This window comes from Anopheles nili, chromosome 3, assembly GCF_943737925.1.
Source record: "Anopheles nili chromosome 3, idAnoNiliSN_F5_01, whole genome shotgun sequence".
In the NCBI taxonomy this organism is placed as follows: Eukaryota; Metazoa; Arthropoda; class Insecta; order Diptera; family Culicidae; genus Anopheles; species Anopheles nili.
Genome location: NC_071292.1, coordinates 41,880,132 through 41,898,674, shown reverse-complemented (window position 1 = coordinate 41,898,674; position 18,543 = coordinate 41,880,132). Strand labels below are relative to the sequence as shown.

The following is an 18,543-nucleotide window of genomic DNA, read 5'->3' as shown; positions in this document are numbered from 1 at the left end:
GCTACAGGAGCACAGCATGGAGATTCCGCGGTAGTTTGAACAAAGGCTTTGGTCCCCTTTCTTGAATACCGGAAACATCCAGGACGATTTCCACCGGCTGGGGAAACATTCCAACTGCAAGGATTTGTTGAATAGCGACGTCAAGACTGGAATCAGAGCTTCCTTGCAGTTTATGATTATAGCGCTGGGAATGTAGTCAGGCCCAAACGCGTAGGAAAGTTTCAAGTCGTCAATAGCCATGCAGACCTGCTCTTCGGAGAACACCGGTATGGACAAGAAGATTTCTTCGCAAATGGGCTCCAGGGCAGAAGCAAGACTGTTTTGGTCCAGGCTACCATTTGAGTACATTGAAGCAAAGTGAGCTGCGAATGCATCGCAGATATTATGTTCACCGGAAACCACTGAGCCATTGAAGCTCATAGAAGAAGGTAATCCACCACGTTTGCCTCCACTGCCAGCTCCTCGTTTGTTTTTGATAAACTTCCAAAATGATTTGGGATTTTTTCTGAATCCAACTTCAAGACTAGAGGTATACCGTTTATAAGCTCGCCTGTTCTCATTTTTGTAGAATCGAGCCGCCTCAAGAAACGCTAAACGGTTCCGTTCGCAGTTGTTTCGACGGAATCTTTTGTAGAAAGTAGATTTGTACCTTTTTCTTTGGAGCACGAAACTGGGGAACATACTCATCGAAGAGGTCCACAACAGTGAGGGTAAAGGAATCAACATTCACATCGAGGTCTGCATCAGACATGATTTCATTCCAGTCAGCAAGCAATAAAGCTGACGTTAGACCAGCAAAATCAGCACGACCGAAGTTCCAACGGCGCTGCGGTAAAGCAGAGGCAGATGCTCGCGTACACTCACCGGAAGCATTTGGCAAAACAGCCTTAAGCACCAAAGCGGGATGGTAGTCAGCAAGCCCGATTAGCGGATCCAAGCTGCTCTCAATTGATACCGAGTAATCGATGAGCAGATCGCACACGAAAACTAGGTCCAACAGGGTGCCGTGCCCATTCGCAGTGGAGTTTAGCTGTGTCAAACCGGAGAACTGCAATTCGTCGAACAGCATAGTGCAGGCAGGAGAAAACCGTGAACTGGCAAGGTCCAGAGCAGGAAAAGAGCCAGGCGTAGGAGTCCAGCGTATGTTAGGTTGATTGAAGTTACCCATGAGGACACACGGAACGAGAGATGAACTCTCTCTTACCTCGCGAAGCTCGGAGCAGATGGAGTTAACTGTTGCCAGATCATTTGAGTGATCCGGCGGCACGTAGATAGCACCGATCATTATTTCTTGCTGACATGTTTTCACCCGCACCCAGAGACTTTCCGTGAGAGGAGTCGGATCAGAGCAACTGAAGGCGTCAAGCCTCGAAGCCACTGCGATAAGGACACCTCCGCCCCGAGATTTTTTGCTGTTTGAGGTAGACCGATCCGTACGGAAAACAGTGTATTGGCTGACATCGAAAAGCAGCGGTGAAGGAATATTGTCATCTAGCCATGTTACAGTTAGAATAATAATGTCGTAGTCAGCGCAGGTGGAGCTCAAGAAGAACTCAGAGGTTTTCGATCGCAAACCACGCACATTTTGGTAACACACTGAGAGGTGTTTTGAGCCGTTTAATCCGTTACTAACTCCAGGGCTAGAGCGGAACTCAGTGAGAGGAGACCTACTGACTGGACTAGAGTGCACCGACGAAGCTAACGTGGCAGTAAGTCGTTGAGTTGCGTGGTTTGTACAGGATTGTGAAACGGTTCCGGGGAGAAAAAAGAATCCTCGCTCCTGCGACGAAACTCAAATTCTCTGAAGACAAAACCTCTCGGCCAGGTAGTTGGTGAAAGAGCGACCTGTCGAAGTGATCGCGGCAGGCTCACTTTAAACGAGATGAACCGCAAACTATTTCGGTCGCGGCCGCGAGGATAAATTCGACGAGCAATACAGTCGGAGGAATTGATCCGAGAAGAAACAAAAGTGCACATCTGCTCTTCAGTGCAAATCGGAGAAACTCGTGTAACGAATAGCCAGGCCCGTGGTTCAGTAACCGGCTCGAAAAGGCCTTCGCCCGGCAGAAACTCGTTGGAGGTCCCGGCAAGAAGCGGTGGGTGTGTGTTCAGTTCGTTGCGTGTATGTTCCGAGTGTAGTTCTGCGTTATCCGCTGACACACCAACCGGCGACGAAGGAACTCCATCAATCCGTAAAGTATCGGTAGGTTCATCCGTAGTAGTAATAGCTGCCGAGTGAAGGTCTGGAAGCATCGCGTCGACGGGAGTAGTGGTAAGAATCTGTGTACCCGATTTAGAGTTGGTAGTCTCAGTGCAATCCAATCGGGATCGTTTGCTTATCTCGATGAGAAGCTCACTTTTCATCTCACTGATGAGACGTTTGAGCTCACTGAGAATAGTTGGCCCGCCAGCCAAGGCAGCCCGGCAAGAGTTACAAAACCACACAAGATTCTCCCTCCGAGCCAAACTGCTTGAGCAGGTCTTGGGTAGCTTGAGGCACCTTGCGTGGAAAACGGCTTTACACAGAGTAAGCCCTAGGCTACCGCCGCAAACTATCGGGCCATCATCGGTTGGCAAATCACAAACTCGGCACACGGAGGCCATCGCGAAAAACAAAGAAGCGCGAACCGACGCAAGTTAGGTCGAAACTGAACAAAACCGAAATAGCGAAGGCAACACACGTCGTGAGAGACCTTAAACGTAGGTCAGCGGGAAAAAGCACTTAAAACACGATAAGCCGTGAAAAACACTGACCAAAGCACCAAAAAAACATAAAGAAACGAAAGTTTTAAACGGAGCGTCTCATGAAGCGACTGACTCGCGCGACTGTCAGCTTCTAATATTGACATTACCGATGAGAAAAAAATCTTTTGGTTCAACACCAAAACGCAAAGTAACAAATTTGTAGATCAATTTCAATGGTTTTTGCAAATGAGACTAGAGTATTAGTGCTTAAAACGAAAAGTGAAATAGAGAGTGAACTTACAAATTTGGAAACAAGGACAGTGCGCTTAAGCGGAGGGAAAAGTATAGAGTTGAAGTTCCAATTTTTGCTAACCATGATAGATGGAAAATTGTTATCAATAATTACTGAAAATCCAACTATGTGCTGTCCAGTTTGTAGTGCTTCTCCTACACAGATGAATGATCTTGCAATGCTGGAAAAAGGCTTTAATCCAATTCCATGTGCATTGGACTACTGCATTTCACCCCTTCATTGCTGGCTATGGTTTTTTCAGTGTATTTTGAACATTTCTTATCGTATCACTTTAAAAAAATGGATTAGTAAAGAGGAGATACCATAGAGTTCGAAAACCGGAAAAAATGTTCGCCAGCAATTGTATAATGCTTTTGAAGTGAAAGTGGATCAACCTCGACCAGGATCATCGGGAAACAGTACAGTAGGAAATGCTTGTCGACGTATTTTTCAAATCCAAGCTTAGCAAGTGCATCTATGGACGTTGATGAAGATTTTATCGATAGGTTCAGAAACATCCTGAAAGTCATCAGCTGCCAGAAGTCTAAAGATGCTGTAGTATTTGAAAAATATTCTGATGCTACCTATAGAAAGTTTTTGGAGTTGTATAATTGGTATAAAATTCCAGCAACTGTTCACAAAATTTTGGCTCATGCAGGCGACATCAAATTACATTCTCCTGTACCCATAGGATGTCTAGGAGAAAAAGCATTAGAATTACGACACAAATGCTTCAGGAACGCTCGTTAGGAACTTCAATTGCTCGTTAGCAACTCTTTCACTCCATTTGCTGCTTTGCTTGCACATTTGCTAAGTTCGAAGGTACGAAGGTGCAAAGCGGAGAAATCTAGCCCATATCGTTTACTTCGTGCAGCCAAGCGGGGGAAAAGCACCCAAAATCGCTCAAACCGTTAAGGTGCAGGTAGAAAATCATCTTTTGTCTCTTTCCCACTACCGCAGCATTTTGAGTAGCTAGATTTCTCCGCTTTGCACCTCCGTACCCTTGTACGTGTGCATGTGTGCGGCTGCCAGCAGCGATTTTGGATTTGTGTGCGCGTTTCTCCAAATTCTAAGTCCAGCCGATGCGTTGGCGAAGCGGACTTAGCAAATTTGTGGATCGAAGCAAACGGCGAAGAGTACGGGTAAGTTAAAGAGAAAACTCTAACTGCCAGTGTGCAAGTGCTTTTCTTGGAGAAAGGTCGCATCATCGCAGAAGAAGCGTTACCGTTGAGGTAGGTTAAAAATCATCGCAATTGAAGTTTGAACTGTTTTCTAATACTTTCATTATCTTATTTCATGTTTGCTGCTGCTTGACGCAGGAACTACTATGCAGGACTAGACTATGGACTATGCAGACTAGCAGTGCTACTGGACGATGAAGGCGTTTATTCCCCGTCGTTGTTTCATGTTTGCTCCTGTTTGACGTGGAAACTATGTCGCAGCATTTCACCACTGGAAATACTGGTGATAGATGTGAACTACATGCAATTGGCCATGCAGGCAAACAGTGCTACTGGACGATGAAGGCGTTTATTCCCCGTACACGCAGCTGAAAGACGCCACCGCAAACAAACTAACCCATCGGGCAAAAAACCGGCTGAGAGACGGCTGAGCTGTGTCATCGATGATCGCTTATTCAAGCGGCACAAACAGAACGCACAGTGGCCAACTACCGGGATAAAAGTCAAAAAACAAATTTGCGATTTTTGGAAACTTGTTAATTTATTCTGAAACTAGAGTGTTAAATTTAGTTAACACCAAAATATTATGGTTCATAGTCCAATATTTTCGGAGTAACAGCCTGTCAAAGTCGAAAAAGTGTGAAAAAATTTAAAAATTTTCAATTTGTTTATGCTAACTATAATCTTTTTTTTTTCTCTTAAACTAAAAATCAAAAACTTAAAAAAAATTCTATTGTGGAAAGGGAGTTTGATTGTCATTTTTATAAAATTAAATTTGTTTTAATTTTTTAAGGATTACATCATCAAAAAAATGCGAACATATGAAAAAACCCATGTAAAATTATGGTTTTTTTTATAAAAGATGATTTTTTTATGAGCCGCGCTACAGGGTTCAACGATCAAATCGGGTGGTCTTGAGGTGATGATGTGTTTCGAGAAATAACACTCCTGATGGCGACAAAAATCTTTAAATATGCTACTTATTGATAAAGTTTATTCATAAGTTGTTTTAGATCACTGATTGGTGATGTTGAATAACAATGTTAGAATATGTTCCAATTCTTCAACAAACTGTTAATACTGTAGGCTGCGCTTGAAGTAGGTTCTGTTTCAATTAGGTGTTTTATTATACATTAAGGGGTTCCGTATCCATTCCAAAGCTGTTTATGTCTCCATTCAACAAAACATGCGGATACGGTACCCGTAGGATACGAATTGTCCTTACACAGATAAACGGAAACGACAGTTGGTAAACGAAAAAACATAAATGTAGTTGACCTGTAAGAAATTCCACCTGATTCAGGATTTTATAGACTAGCACATTGAATTCGGGTAATGATGTGTACAATTCTTGTTTTTTGGGTATTTACCTTAACTAATACGTTCAATCGACCGGGCAACAGTTTCGTACAGGTAAATATTTTTGAAGTTATCTCAGGTTTTTTAGATTTTATGATTTTTTGGTCAGTTCAGCATAATGTTTTGAGATAAAGTCATCATTCTTTCGAAGCATTTGAAGAGTTTAGATGGGTTTCTTTAAATATGGTGATATCATTCAGAACTTTCAACATAAAGACAATTCTAATCAGAATATAAAAAGGGCTGTTAAATATATTGAGAGTCATGTGAAAATTATTTCAAGTGCAATGAAAAATATGACAGTGAAGGTGACAAATTTGGAAATACAATACAAACGACGAATGCGTTACAACCAAAGAAATAATGCAAAATTTGAAATCAAAGAAAAATCTTGGCTAGATAAAGAACTTATAATAGACGATAATGTACAAAAGTGTCTCGGGCGCCCAAAGAAGAAGTTCTATCATTTATGTGTAAGGAATAAACGTAGAAGTGTCAGCAGTGAAATTCAAAGTATATATTCAAAATAGTGAAAATATTGAAGAACAGTTATATTATGTTCGGTTATTAGCGTATAAAGAAAAAAACATTAAGCTGTTGCATTCCATAGACCAAGTGCTGCAAAATCCGGAGTCATTATATGTCAGCACTGATGGTAATAGTTTGGTGTCTCCTGAGGAAGGTCTTGCATGTTTCATCGATAACGGGTTCTCCAAGTCTCAATACATAGACATTTACAAGGTATCGAAAAACCAATTTCCCTCTTATTCTTCAATTACTAAATTGAAAATACAATATGCTCCAAAAGAAGCAAATGTAACTATTAGTGAAACAAAGGCTAAAGTTCAGCTTCAAGCTCTTTTAAATCACACATCCTCTAGAATTACAAAGATGCAGAATGTTAAAATTTTAAATTATATGGAAAAAACATGTTGTAACTCTTTAGAGCTTGTATTGCTTTGTTCATGGGGTATAGATGGATCTAGTGGACATAGCCAATACCATCATAAATTTAGAGATTTTAATGGAACAGATTTGTCTGATTCTGATTTACTTGCTACGGCATTAACTCCTATCCGTCTTTATTCTAGCTCAAACGAACAACAAATTTTTTGGTTGAATCTTTTGTCTCAGAGCACCAGGTTTTGTAGACCAATTATGATCGAGTTTGCAAAAGAGACAAAAGAAAAAGTTTTGCAATCCATTCAGGAAATAGAATCAGAATTGTCTTCCTTAGTACCATTTAAGATAGAATTAAATGATACTAAGCATATTTATGTAAAATTTTGTTTTTATATGAGTATGATTGATGGAAAAGTATTGGCCTACGTAACAAATTCGCTTTCCATGCAAAATTGTTGTATTTGTGGAGCAACGCCTAACGATATGCGTAGTATAATAAGTTTGAAAAATGGATTTTTAGCAAAAGAAGAAAATCTTATGTTTGGAATTTCTCCTTTGCATTGCTGGTTACGATTTTTTGAATATCTGTTACATATCTCGTACAGACTTGATATTAAAAAATGGAAAGTTACAAAACTCTACAAGCCTTTGTACATGTCTCGCAAGAAAAGCATTTTAGAAAAATTGAAAAATGAATTTGGGATTAAAGTTGACGAGCCAAGACCTATGGGTGGTAACAGTACAACGGGCAATACTTGTCGACGAGTTTTTTTCAAATGTTACTTTGTTCAGTAATATTTTAGGTGTCGAGGAAAAGCTTGTTGAAAGGTTTAGAAATATTTTGATAGCGATTAATTGTTCAGAATCAATTAATCCTAAACCAATTAGTTTATACTGCATTGATACTTATGATTTATTTTTACAAAAGTATCATTGTGCACCGAAGCAGGCATTTTATACCAATGTTTTGGCTCATATTGGTGAAATTATAATGCATGCTCCAGCACCTCTTGGAACATAAGGTGAAGAAGCAGCAGAAGGTCGAAATAAAATATTTAGGAAAGACCGAAGAGATCATGCTAAGAAGTGCTCAAAAATTCTCTACATGAGAGGTGTTTTTATGCAAGGGCTTTATTCTTAGGACCCTTATATAAGTTCCATTTCACTTGGTAAAAGTATGCAGGGAACCAGCAAGCTAACAAGATATCCTGATGACGCTAAAACATTTTTTGTATATAGGACCAATAATAAAAATAGTAATAATGAAAATCCCGACGAAATTCAGGAAAATTCACCTGAACCGGTAACATCATCTCAAGGAAGTGATAATAATTCCTCAAACGGATCTGACACGATAGAGGGCTATGACGAAGTTTTGATAACATTTGATAATTTAAACATTAGTTTTGAGCCTGATATACATTTGACTAGATTCGTATAGAATTTCATTAATATAGAATAGTTACTGATTTATCAATTTTTACATTTTTATACGTACAATCGTAATTTATAACGGAAAAAACTGAAATTAATTTAAAATAATATTTAATATTCAAATCTGCTTTGTACTTTACTACAAGTAACTGGTTTTGGATAACAATTTTACTGTTCATATTTATTATATTTATTATATTATGATTATTTTATATTATAATATTTTTTATGTTATTTGTATTTTTGACATACTTTATCAATTGTACTTAAATTACTTTTTGACGCTATTTTTTAGGCTGAATGTTCGGAATATTTTCAAATCATAAAATAATGCTATGATTTTTAAATATTTAATATTTGTTTAATTATTTTAAAATTATTCCTTCATTAAGTAATAATAAGTAGTCTAAAGCATATTTTTTATACCATCAAACGTAAAGCAATTGCATACATACAGGCGCAAGAGTACATGAAAAAACTTTTTTTTATGATTTTTAATATGCAAAAGTGCAAGAATTATCCAAAATTTATCATATTTCGTTTCCAATAATGTCCGCTTGCACATATCACTCAAATTCTTCGGTAAATAAAGGCACTAGACTTTTATCCCAGTATTTGTATGAGAGTGCCCACACTGGAACGTTTCATGCTTGCACGAGTTAACACTTCCACTTGGTGTAAGGGTTTTTGAGAGTTCGGATTCCTCGGACAGAGTAACGTAGTTATGAGCCAAACTGAGAATATCTTTATTTCTACATTTTTATCTTTATATATGCTAAAATGTTTCTATATTACAATGTGTGGGAACGGGATGGATGGCTGAGGACATGTTGTTTTGTTGGTTGATTTATGGTGGTCTGGAATACCTGAAGTTTTGGCGGATGCATATGTTTATTCAGGTTCCAGGGGAATTCCAGTACGGGTTGGCGGATGCATATGTTTATTCAGGTGCAAGAGTACAGGTGATCATAAAATTGGTGATTAGCTTTTATGATGTCGCTGATTATGTTTTATGTTGGGGTTGATCTGATGTAGTTTTAGAAGTAGGCTGTCCTCGGATGTTTATGACTGTTCTTTTTTGCTTTTGTTCCAAGTGAAGCTCTTCGATTCTAATCGAATATGATGCATCTCTTTCCTAAGTTCCACATGTATTGAATAAAGATGTTCGAGACTGGGGTTTAGCACGTTGTTTACTGATGTAACGTTTATGCCATAGATAGGGAGATTCAGCGATGACCCATGTAGTTCTGTTTTGTTATTTGAAATCTCTTCCTCATTCAGGAATATTTTACAAGATTTGTATGACAAGAGAAACGAGCCTGTCAGATCTCTTCTTTAGACCGCATGTGGTTTTTATTGTAAATTCAACAGCTGAGTTGATAGGAATGTGCATCATGTCTAGATGGATAATTTCGAATTTTGCTGGGTTCGCTACAAAATCACGTGCTGCTTGCTGTCCTCGTAGAAGGGCTGGGACACATTCGCCGTTATCTTCTTGCAATTCTTTTAAATCATAGATATACTTGTTGCCGTTTGGTATGATGAAGAGTTGAGAGTTTAGGGATAGGTAAAATTGTTTGGGTACATGAATTTTCTTATTCCTATTTGTTATATCGTGCAATTCTATTTTCCTATATACTTCGTTTGTTGTTTTTGGACAGCTGATTATGAATAACATTTCGTCTTTTTTGGTGGCTATTTTTGTGCTCGTGTATGATAACGCATCCGAAATTGTTTCGACAGGAAGATTTTGTTTTCTTATATCACTAATAAATCTATTTCGCTTTTACTTAGTTTGCGAGGATTTGTTATACCCAATTTTGTCAAAGTAATGCTATCTATAACAAGAGATAATTTTTGTGACAAGTATTTAAGGTTTAGGAGGATGTTGAGAGAAAAGAAATCTATTGAAGATTCTCGCGAAAGTTTAAGAGCACCTTTGATTTGTTTTAATATATCCGTTAGTTGAAGCGTAAGATTATTATTTATCCTAATTTGAATATTATTGTTTACTATCAATTCGTTTAGTGTAGAGTTTATCAGTAGTAAGTCATTGGCGTCGGGACTTCCTGCTATAAATTTCCAAACGGTTCCTATCGAGTCCCATCTTTTAATTCTATGAATAGGGAAAATATCTCTTAACGATTCGTATGCGTTTGTGAATTCTTGTCCGATCATTGTTCTGAATAGGGTTTCTTCGAGAGATTTAAATTCTTCTGCTAGGACTTTGATTTCGAGTTGTATGTTTGAAGTATTGAAATGGTGGATATAGTAGTTATTACTGGTTGCTACTCTCGCGTCACCTCTATTGAATGCCAGTATTGGTATGTTATCTAAATTAGAAATTGTAATGTTTTGGCCATCACTCCAATGTAGAGTCCTGTGAGGATAAATTTATGAAGATTTTATTTTTAAATCACTCTTGTGGATCCTTTTTCCTTCTTTAGTTAAAACAGTGGTTCTATTAACCTTCTCTATCTCTACCTTCCTATACGGTTTGGCTTGCTTAAGCCTTCGTTTTGTTTTCATATACGCCTGAGAATTTACAGTTATAGTTTTGGGTTTTCGTGTTTTGTTGTGGTACTTTATATCCTTGTCCTGCTTTATTTTCAATTTATTTTGAACTTTTTGTAAGATTTTAGGAGTGCTTTCGTTAGGTGTTATGAATTCAATAGGACTAATGTTAGTACAGGAATGTATGGAATGGTTGTATTTATGAATTGCCATCGTTACCAAATCTGAAACGGATTTGTAAGGATGTTCAGTTTTTGTTATACGATATATTTCTAGTAAAGTTGAATGGAACCTTTCAACTACACCATTCATTTCGCTCCTTCCAGTAGCTGTCAAATAAGGAGTAATTCCATATCTATAAAAAAAATCTGTGATTTCCCGTGAATTAAATGACTTTAACAATAATGTGAACAATAATGTCTGGAGGTCTATGTTTTAGTATTACATCTTGTAAAGCAGGTAATACATCAACAATGGCTCTAGAGCCTATTTTTACTGCTTGTGCATATTTTGAAAATTTATCGACACAAGTTAAAAAGTGATGGTTTTCCAAGAAAAGGATGTCGATATGCAATATCTCGAAAGGTGTTTTTGGTAAAGGGGTTTTTTGCATTGGTGGATTTATTGGGTTTCTGTCATACTTGCATTCGTTGCATGTGCGGCAATTGCGTATGAAATATTTGATTTGTGCTGACATTCTTGGAAAATAATACTGCTTGAGGATTTGAGTTCTGTTTTCTTCGTATCCTCTATGTGCCCTGCTATGTTCTTTACTTATTATATCTTGCTGATCGTTCTGGTTTTCTACATCTTGCAGTAATTGTTGTGTAAAACGAATTTTTAGCATATTTTGTCTTCCAAAATTTTGTTTATATACCTCCTGTATTTTCCCCATCAAAGGTTCACTGGTGGATATTCCATTCAATTTTGAAAAATCAAAATGTGTTTTCAAAACATTCAGTAAGCTTTGATCAATAGTGTTAGAGATCGTGATATGCTTTCGAATGATGTTTGGGAATGGTTGAGTAGTAGAAATTTTATCGCATCCTTCGCTTAAAATAACTTGATGTCTGAATGCATTTAAAGGGGCTTCGGTTGATGGAATGTAAAAATTATCGCTTTCGTTTGCAGAGTGCTGAGTAGCGGTCATAGAATAAACCATGCGACTCAAAGCATCTGCTACTACGTTAGTTTTCCCTGGCTTATAAATAATTTCGTAGTCGTGTTCTTCCAAATATGCTTACCATCGTTTTAGTTTGGCGTTAGTATTTTTTTGAGACAGTGTAAACGTGAGGGGTTGATGGTCTGTTAGGATTTTGAACTTAGCACCATATAGATAATTACGGATTGCTCTGTTAATGGGTTAGGATCCGACGCCTCTAGAAGGCTACACAGGCTCTCCTTTCCAATTCCTATTCCGTCACGTCCCCGACGTGCAGAGCGGTAACATGTATCATCGTATATCTAAGCTTGGGTAAACGGGCTGGTTCCAACCCCTTGGGCGGATGGGGGCGCATGGCTAAACAGGAGGGGGGTGGGCAGCGCGGGTAACCGGGCTGTCTGAACGTCGGGGGGACAGCCAGACGCTAAACTTAACTGCTCCGAGGCCCTCCAGAGGTACTGGGGGCTCGAGCGCGGGGCCAGTCACCCTGCCTCGAGTAAGAACACGACTACGAAAAGCATCATGGAGAACCTTCGAACTGGACTCAACGGCAACCGACCCCTGCAACGCCCCCGGACATTGATAATGGGCTCATGGAACGTACGCACTCTGCACAGAGCCGGAGCCTTGAAGCAACTAGATGACGCCCTAGCCACACTGAACATGGACCTTGTAGCACTACAAGAAATACGATGGCTAGGGAATGGTGTGCTAAGCAGACGTGGTGAAAAACGGTACCACTTGTACTACAGCTGCCACGACCGCCACCATATGCTCGGAACGGGTTTCGCCGTGGGTCCGCGGCTGAAATCCGAGGTCATCGACTTCAAGGCTATAGACGATAGGCTATGCACCCTGCGCATGCGAGGCAAATTCTTCAACATCAGCCTCATAAACGTTCACGCCCCTACCGAAGACAAAGACGAAGAGGAGAAGGACCTTTTCTACGGCCGCCTCGCAAAAATCATTGATAAGTGCCCTAAGCATGACCTCAAAATCATCTTGGGGGACTTCAATGCAAAAGTCGGTAGGGAGCCAATGTATCGCCAATACATTGGTGATCACAGTCTACATGAGCACAGTAATGACAATGGTAATAGATTGGTCCAACTTGCAGCAGCAAGTAATCTGGTTGTGGGAAGTACCAAGTTTGCGCGTCGGGACATCCACAAAGCTACTTGGGTGTCCCCAGATGGAGCCACCTCCAACCAGATCGACCACGTGCTGATAAGCCGCCGAAGACAGTCGAGCCTGTTAAACGTCAGAACCTATAGAGGAGCCAACATCGATTCCGATCACTATCTGGTTGGCTTAGTGATATGTTGCAGAATCGCCCGTCCCCGTGACAAAGGGGATGAGGAAAAAATGCAGGCCCGGCTCAACACGGACTCCCTAAAGGACGCTAAAGTCCAACAGGCATTCGAATCCGCTTTAGGTGAGTCTCTATTACCAGCAAATCCATACAACACTACGAGCGAACGGTGGAGCGCTCTAAAAACAAAGATATTGAACTGTGCAAAATCCACACTACCACCACGTCGGGGCAACACCAAATCTGGCTGGTTCGACGACGAATGTAGACTTGTGACGGAACGTAAGAACTGCGCATACCGAGCAATGCAGCAGCGGCATAGAACGCGGGCATGCGCAGAGAATTACATACGGCTCAGACGAGAAGAAAAAAGAGTACACCGCACCAAGAAACATCAGTGGGAAGAACAACGAATGCAGGAGCTCCAAGGAATCAGAGTGCGATACGGCCCAGGAAAATAGTTTTACCAAGAGATAGCAGGTCATCGAAAAACCTTTATACCTAAGGTGACCTGTTGTCGAAATAAGGATGGAAATCTGGTCAGCTACCAGCCAGAGGTCCTCTCGCGATGGGCTCAGTATTTTGATGAATTACTAAATGATCAGTTCAACGAACAGCTAGAGGCTCCACTAGCGGATGATGTCATGCTACTGCCACCTAGCATGGACGAAACCCGAAAAGCAATCCGTCGGTTGAAGAATAATAAAGCACCCGGCACCGACGGAATATCAGCCGAACTGATCAAAAACGGAGGTGCAGCACTTGAACGCGAAATTCATCAAATAATTACTGAGGTGTGGGATAGCGAATCGATACCTTGTGATTGGAATCTTGGTATCATCTATCCCATATACAAGAAAGGAGACAGGCTACAGTGCAGCAATTACAGGGGTATTACGGTGTTGAATACCGCCTATAAGATCTTCTCCTTAGTCTTGCAAGAGAGACTTGTCCCATTCGTAGAAGAGATAGTGGGAAACTATCAGAGGGGATTCCGAAAAGGAAAATCAACCGCTGACCAGATCTTCACCATGCGGCAGATCTTGGAGAAGATGGCGGAGCAACAACTCCAATCTTTCCATCTCTTCATAGACTTCAAAGCCGCATACGACAGCATAGCCAGGGTAAAACTTTACGACGCAATGAGCTCTTTTGGAATCCCGGCCAAGCTTACCAGGCTTGTTAAAATGACCATGACCAACGTCACATGCCAGGTGATGGTGGATGGAAAACTCTCAAGGCCCTTTGCTACCACCAAGGGTCTGCGCCAGGGCGATGGGCTTGCCTGTCTCCTTTTCAACCTGGCGCTAGAGAGGGCCATCCGAGACTCAGGAGTGGAAACCTCGGGGACCATCTTCTACAAGTCAATCCAGATTCTGGCATACGCTGATGACATAGACATCATTGGTTTGCGGCTCTCCTATGTAGCAGAGGCTTACAAACGGATTGAGCAGGCGGCTGAGAACCTCGGTTTGGAGATTAACGAGGCAAAAACCAAAATGATGGTGGCACCGTCAGCGGCCCTGCTAACAAATACTAATGCGAGTCTACGCAGGGGTGACGTACAGATAGGTGAGCGAACCTTTGAAGTCGTCCAAAACTTCACCTATCTTGGGTCAAAAGTCAGCACCAACAGTAGCATAGAAGTTGAATTACGCACAAGGGTGCTGGCAGCCAACCGGTCATACTACAGCCTGAGGAAACTTCTCCACTCAAAATACCTGTCGCGACGGCTGAAGCTGGAACTATATAAAACACTCATAGTTCCAGTACTCACATACGCCTCTGAGACATGGACCTTGTCCAAAACTGACGAAACCCTCTTAGCCGCGTTCGAGAGGAAGATGCTCAGAAGGATTTTTGGCCCCGTATGTGTGGAAGGACAATGGAGGAGCCGATACAATGACGAGCTCTACGAACTGTACGATAGCCTCACTGTCGTGCAGCGAATTAGACTCGCCAGGCTCCGGTGGGCTGGTCATGTCATTAGAATGGCACCGGACGACCCAGCCCGTAAAGTCCTTTTAGGCTGCCCACATGGACAGAGGAGGCGTGGTAGGCCCAAACTGAGATGGAGTGATGGCGTGGATGCGTCCGTCAAAAAGGCCGGGATCAACGATTGGCAGACGACGGCGCTCGACCGCGAGCGGTTCCGGTTTCTCCTGGAGCAGGCCAAGACCGCCAAGCGGTTGTAGCGCCTGATAAGAAGAAGAAGATAATTACGGAAGATTTTTAATGCCCAAATTATTGCAAGCATTTCTTTCTCTGGTACTGAATAAGATTCTTCTGTTTTAGTAAGTGAACGCGAACCGAAATGAATAGGTTTGTCCTTCCCTAACTCTCCTTGCGAGAGAACAGCTCCAATGGCAAAATCAGAAGCATCTGTTGTTAAAATGAAGGGTTGACTATAATCTGGGTAGATTAAAATATCTGACGATGATAAAATTGTTTTCATTTTTTCAAAACATTCAACCTGTGCCAATGATAAAGTTATCTTTCTATTCGAGGTGCAATTCTTTTCGCCTCTTAGAGAGCTGGTTAATGGTTTCGCTATTTTAGCAAAATCTCGATTGAATCTTCTATAGTACCCCATCAGTCCTAAGAACGATCGAAGTTGTTTTATTGTTTTTGGAACAGGAAACGTTCTTATCGATTCTATTTTGTTGTTGTTCGGTTTTATACCCTCACTCGAGACTATATGTCCAAGAAATTCAATTTCCTTATGTAGAAATTCTGATTTATCTAACTGGACTTTCAGATTTGCTTTATTTAGCGTATCGAGAATAATGCTTAAATTGTGCAGATGCTATTTTACAGATTTCCCAAATACGATAACATCACCCATATAAATATAGCAAATTTTTCCTATGAATTCTCTAAGGACATCGTCTAAAGCACGTTGGAAAATTGCTGGAGCATTTTTTAGTCCAAATGGCATACGGATGAACTCGTATTTTCCATTATTTATCGAGAACGCTGTTTTTTCGATATCAGCAGATTTCATCTTAATTTGATGGAATCCTGATGCAAGATCCAAAGATGAGAAAAATTGTTGCCCTTTCAATTGATCCAATACATAGGATATTTCTGACATTGGGTATCGATCACTTATTGTTTTCTCAGTTAGTTTCCTATAGTCGAATACCATTCTAATTTTTTTTTGTCCTGAAGCATCATTCTTTTTTGGTACTATCCAGACAGGAGAAGTCCAAGCCAATCTGGATGGTCTAATTATACCTGAATCCAAGAGGATTTTTATTTGATCGTTTACTTCGGCTGTATACGCTGCGGGATACGGATACACTTTCTGATGTACGGGAATATCGTCAGTAGTATGTATTGTACACTCTACGTTAGGTGTACATGACAAAGCCAAGTCTGGTTTGTGGAAAACATTATTATTTTTGCTCAATACTTCTTTTAGCATATCCTGTTGTGTTGAATCAAGATGATCTACCCGAAAATCCACAAGATAATTTTCTCTCACAGCTTGATAGGAGTGTAAAGGGATGGTAAATGGCAATCCACTGTCGGTGATAATTGTAAGGATATTATTTTTAAAAGCATAATTGAGCTTCAAGCGTTTTTAAAATTGACGTACCAAGAATTCCTAAGAAGAATGAATGAAAATCGTGCATAATAAATTGAAATTGTATGCTAGATCTAGGGTAAAAAATTGCAATGTCAATGGCCGAAGTAGCGTTAAATTTGCCTGTGGCACTAATTATACTACAAGAAGAATGCTCGTATGGTTTTGAGTGCATGTAGGCATGTGCGAGTTTGGGCGATATTAGATTAACACTAGACCCACTATCTATCAAAATTGGAAATTCTCCCTGTGTTGTCCGCAAAAAGATGTATGGGAGGAATGGCTTCACCATTTTGCGGCCCAATCTAAAAAATGATTCTCTTCTTGGTACATGCTATTAGTTGGTTCATAAGTTGGTCTTAAATTTCCATTAATTTCCGTTTCGTTTAATGGTGGTACTCCTGGAACATAGTCTAACGGAGCATCTACTGCATATGTTTGCCTTTGTTGTTCTGTTCCCTTACGTTCCTGACTTCTATTTGCATAATTAAGGGATTTCGATCGTATGGATGGATCTACTTCCATAGGCACTGGATAGCCGTTATTATTATGCTCAGCTGGATTTTTTCTAATGTTATAATTATTTGGTATATTCATATTTTGGCCATATTGATTGGCTGGACCAATATATTCTCGATTGGTATGATTCCTAGTGTGACTATACTGAGGGGTGGGAAAATTATTCCTTGGATGGAAATTTTGGCCCAGATTCGAAAAATTTCTAGGCGGCAAGGGTGGATCTGGGTAGTTTTGGCTATGATAACCAGTCCTCCTAGAAGGTGGTGTATAAAGGTCTCGAGGTTAGGGAATGTGGTTAAAACGAAGTTCAGATTTGAATGGTGCTGACCTCAAATTCATATTGCAGTAATCTAAACAATAATTATAAACCGCGTTTAAATTTGACGGATTATTATTTTTTTAGCAAAAAACAGAGAGGATTATCCAAACCTCTTATAAAGCAATCCAAAGCTTTCTCTCGGAAGTATGTTGAATAGGATTCGAAATTAGCAGCATATTTCGGATCGGTTTGAGCTTGAGCGATTATAGCGTTCTGTAGATCGTTTACTCTACTGAAATAACTGCGCAGGCTTTCACCTTGTTTCTTGCTGATCGCGCTGAGTTCGTGATCCAGTGTTTTCAATTCCCTTTTATCCTTATAGTAAACGAGTAGGGTTGATTTAATATGTGACCAACCACTTGTAACGCAGTTAGAGTTTAATACGTCAGCTGCTTCGCCCTTAATTTTCCGCCTAATTGTACTTTCGATCACGTGGTAGGCTGCTCGGAATCCCTCGGAAGTTTAGCGTACATTTGTAGTATGTGTTCCACTTCCATCACCCATCTCATTAATTCACTAGCTTTACCATCAAAAACTGGTAACTCTTTGACAAAATCTGGGATTTTACCCACTTGAATATACTCCTTATAGGACATGGTGTTTTCTGTGACCATCCTGTTTTTAAAATATGCTTCCTGTCTTTTCTTTTTCCTATCAAAATTTTTAGTCATACACCTTGGAATGCACTTTTTTTGAATTGATTCGTGTGATTACTATCAGGTTTAAGATTCTAATTTTTTAAATCCCTGGAAAATTTCTTGAATTGTTTTCTTCACTTTTTTATCGTTCACTAATCTTGCTTAAAAATAAGGTGACTCACAGTAAAATCAATGTAAAACTGATGAAGCTCATGCTCTGTCGTTCTTCGAGGCTGCTTGATGTTCCGGGTGGTCCTTTTTGGATGGTGGTCCTACTACGGGTCCTCGGCTTGTTTCGGAAGAAATGTTCGCGAATTGCAGTATCCGGTGATTTTGTTAGGTGGTGGTCCTTCGTCGTTTGTGCAGGGTTTATATTTTCAAATTACCTCACTTTGATTTCAGGTCCCTATTCGGGCGCCAGTTAACACTTCCACTTGGTGTAAGGGTTTTTGAGAGTTCGGATTCCTCGGGCAGAGTAACGTTGTAGTTATGTGCCAAACTTTATTTCTACATTTTTATCTTTATATATGCTAAAATGTTTCTATATTACAATGTATGGGAACGGGATGGATGGCTGAGGACATGTTGTTTTGTTGGTGGATTTATGGTGGTCTGGAATATCTGAAGTTTTGGCGT

At 40.2% G+C, this 18,543-nt stretch overlaps 1 pseudogene; it reads right to left on the bottom strand.

Annotated features, from left to right (window-relative positions):
- Nucleotides 1-580: 580 nt before the first annotated feature.
- Nucleotides 581-18,121, bottom strand: LOC128724357 (uncharacterized; annotated as a pseudogene).
- Nucleotides 18,122-18,543: the final 422 nt, after the last annotated feature.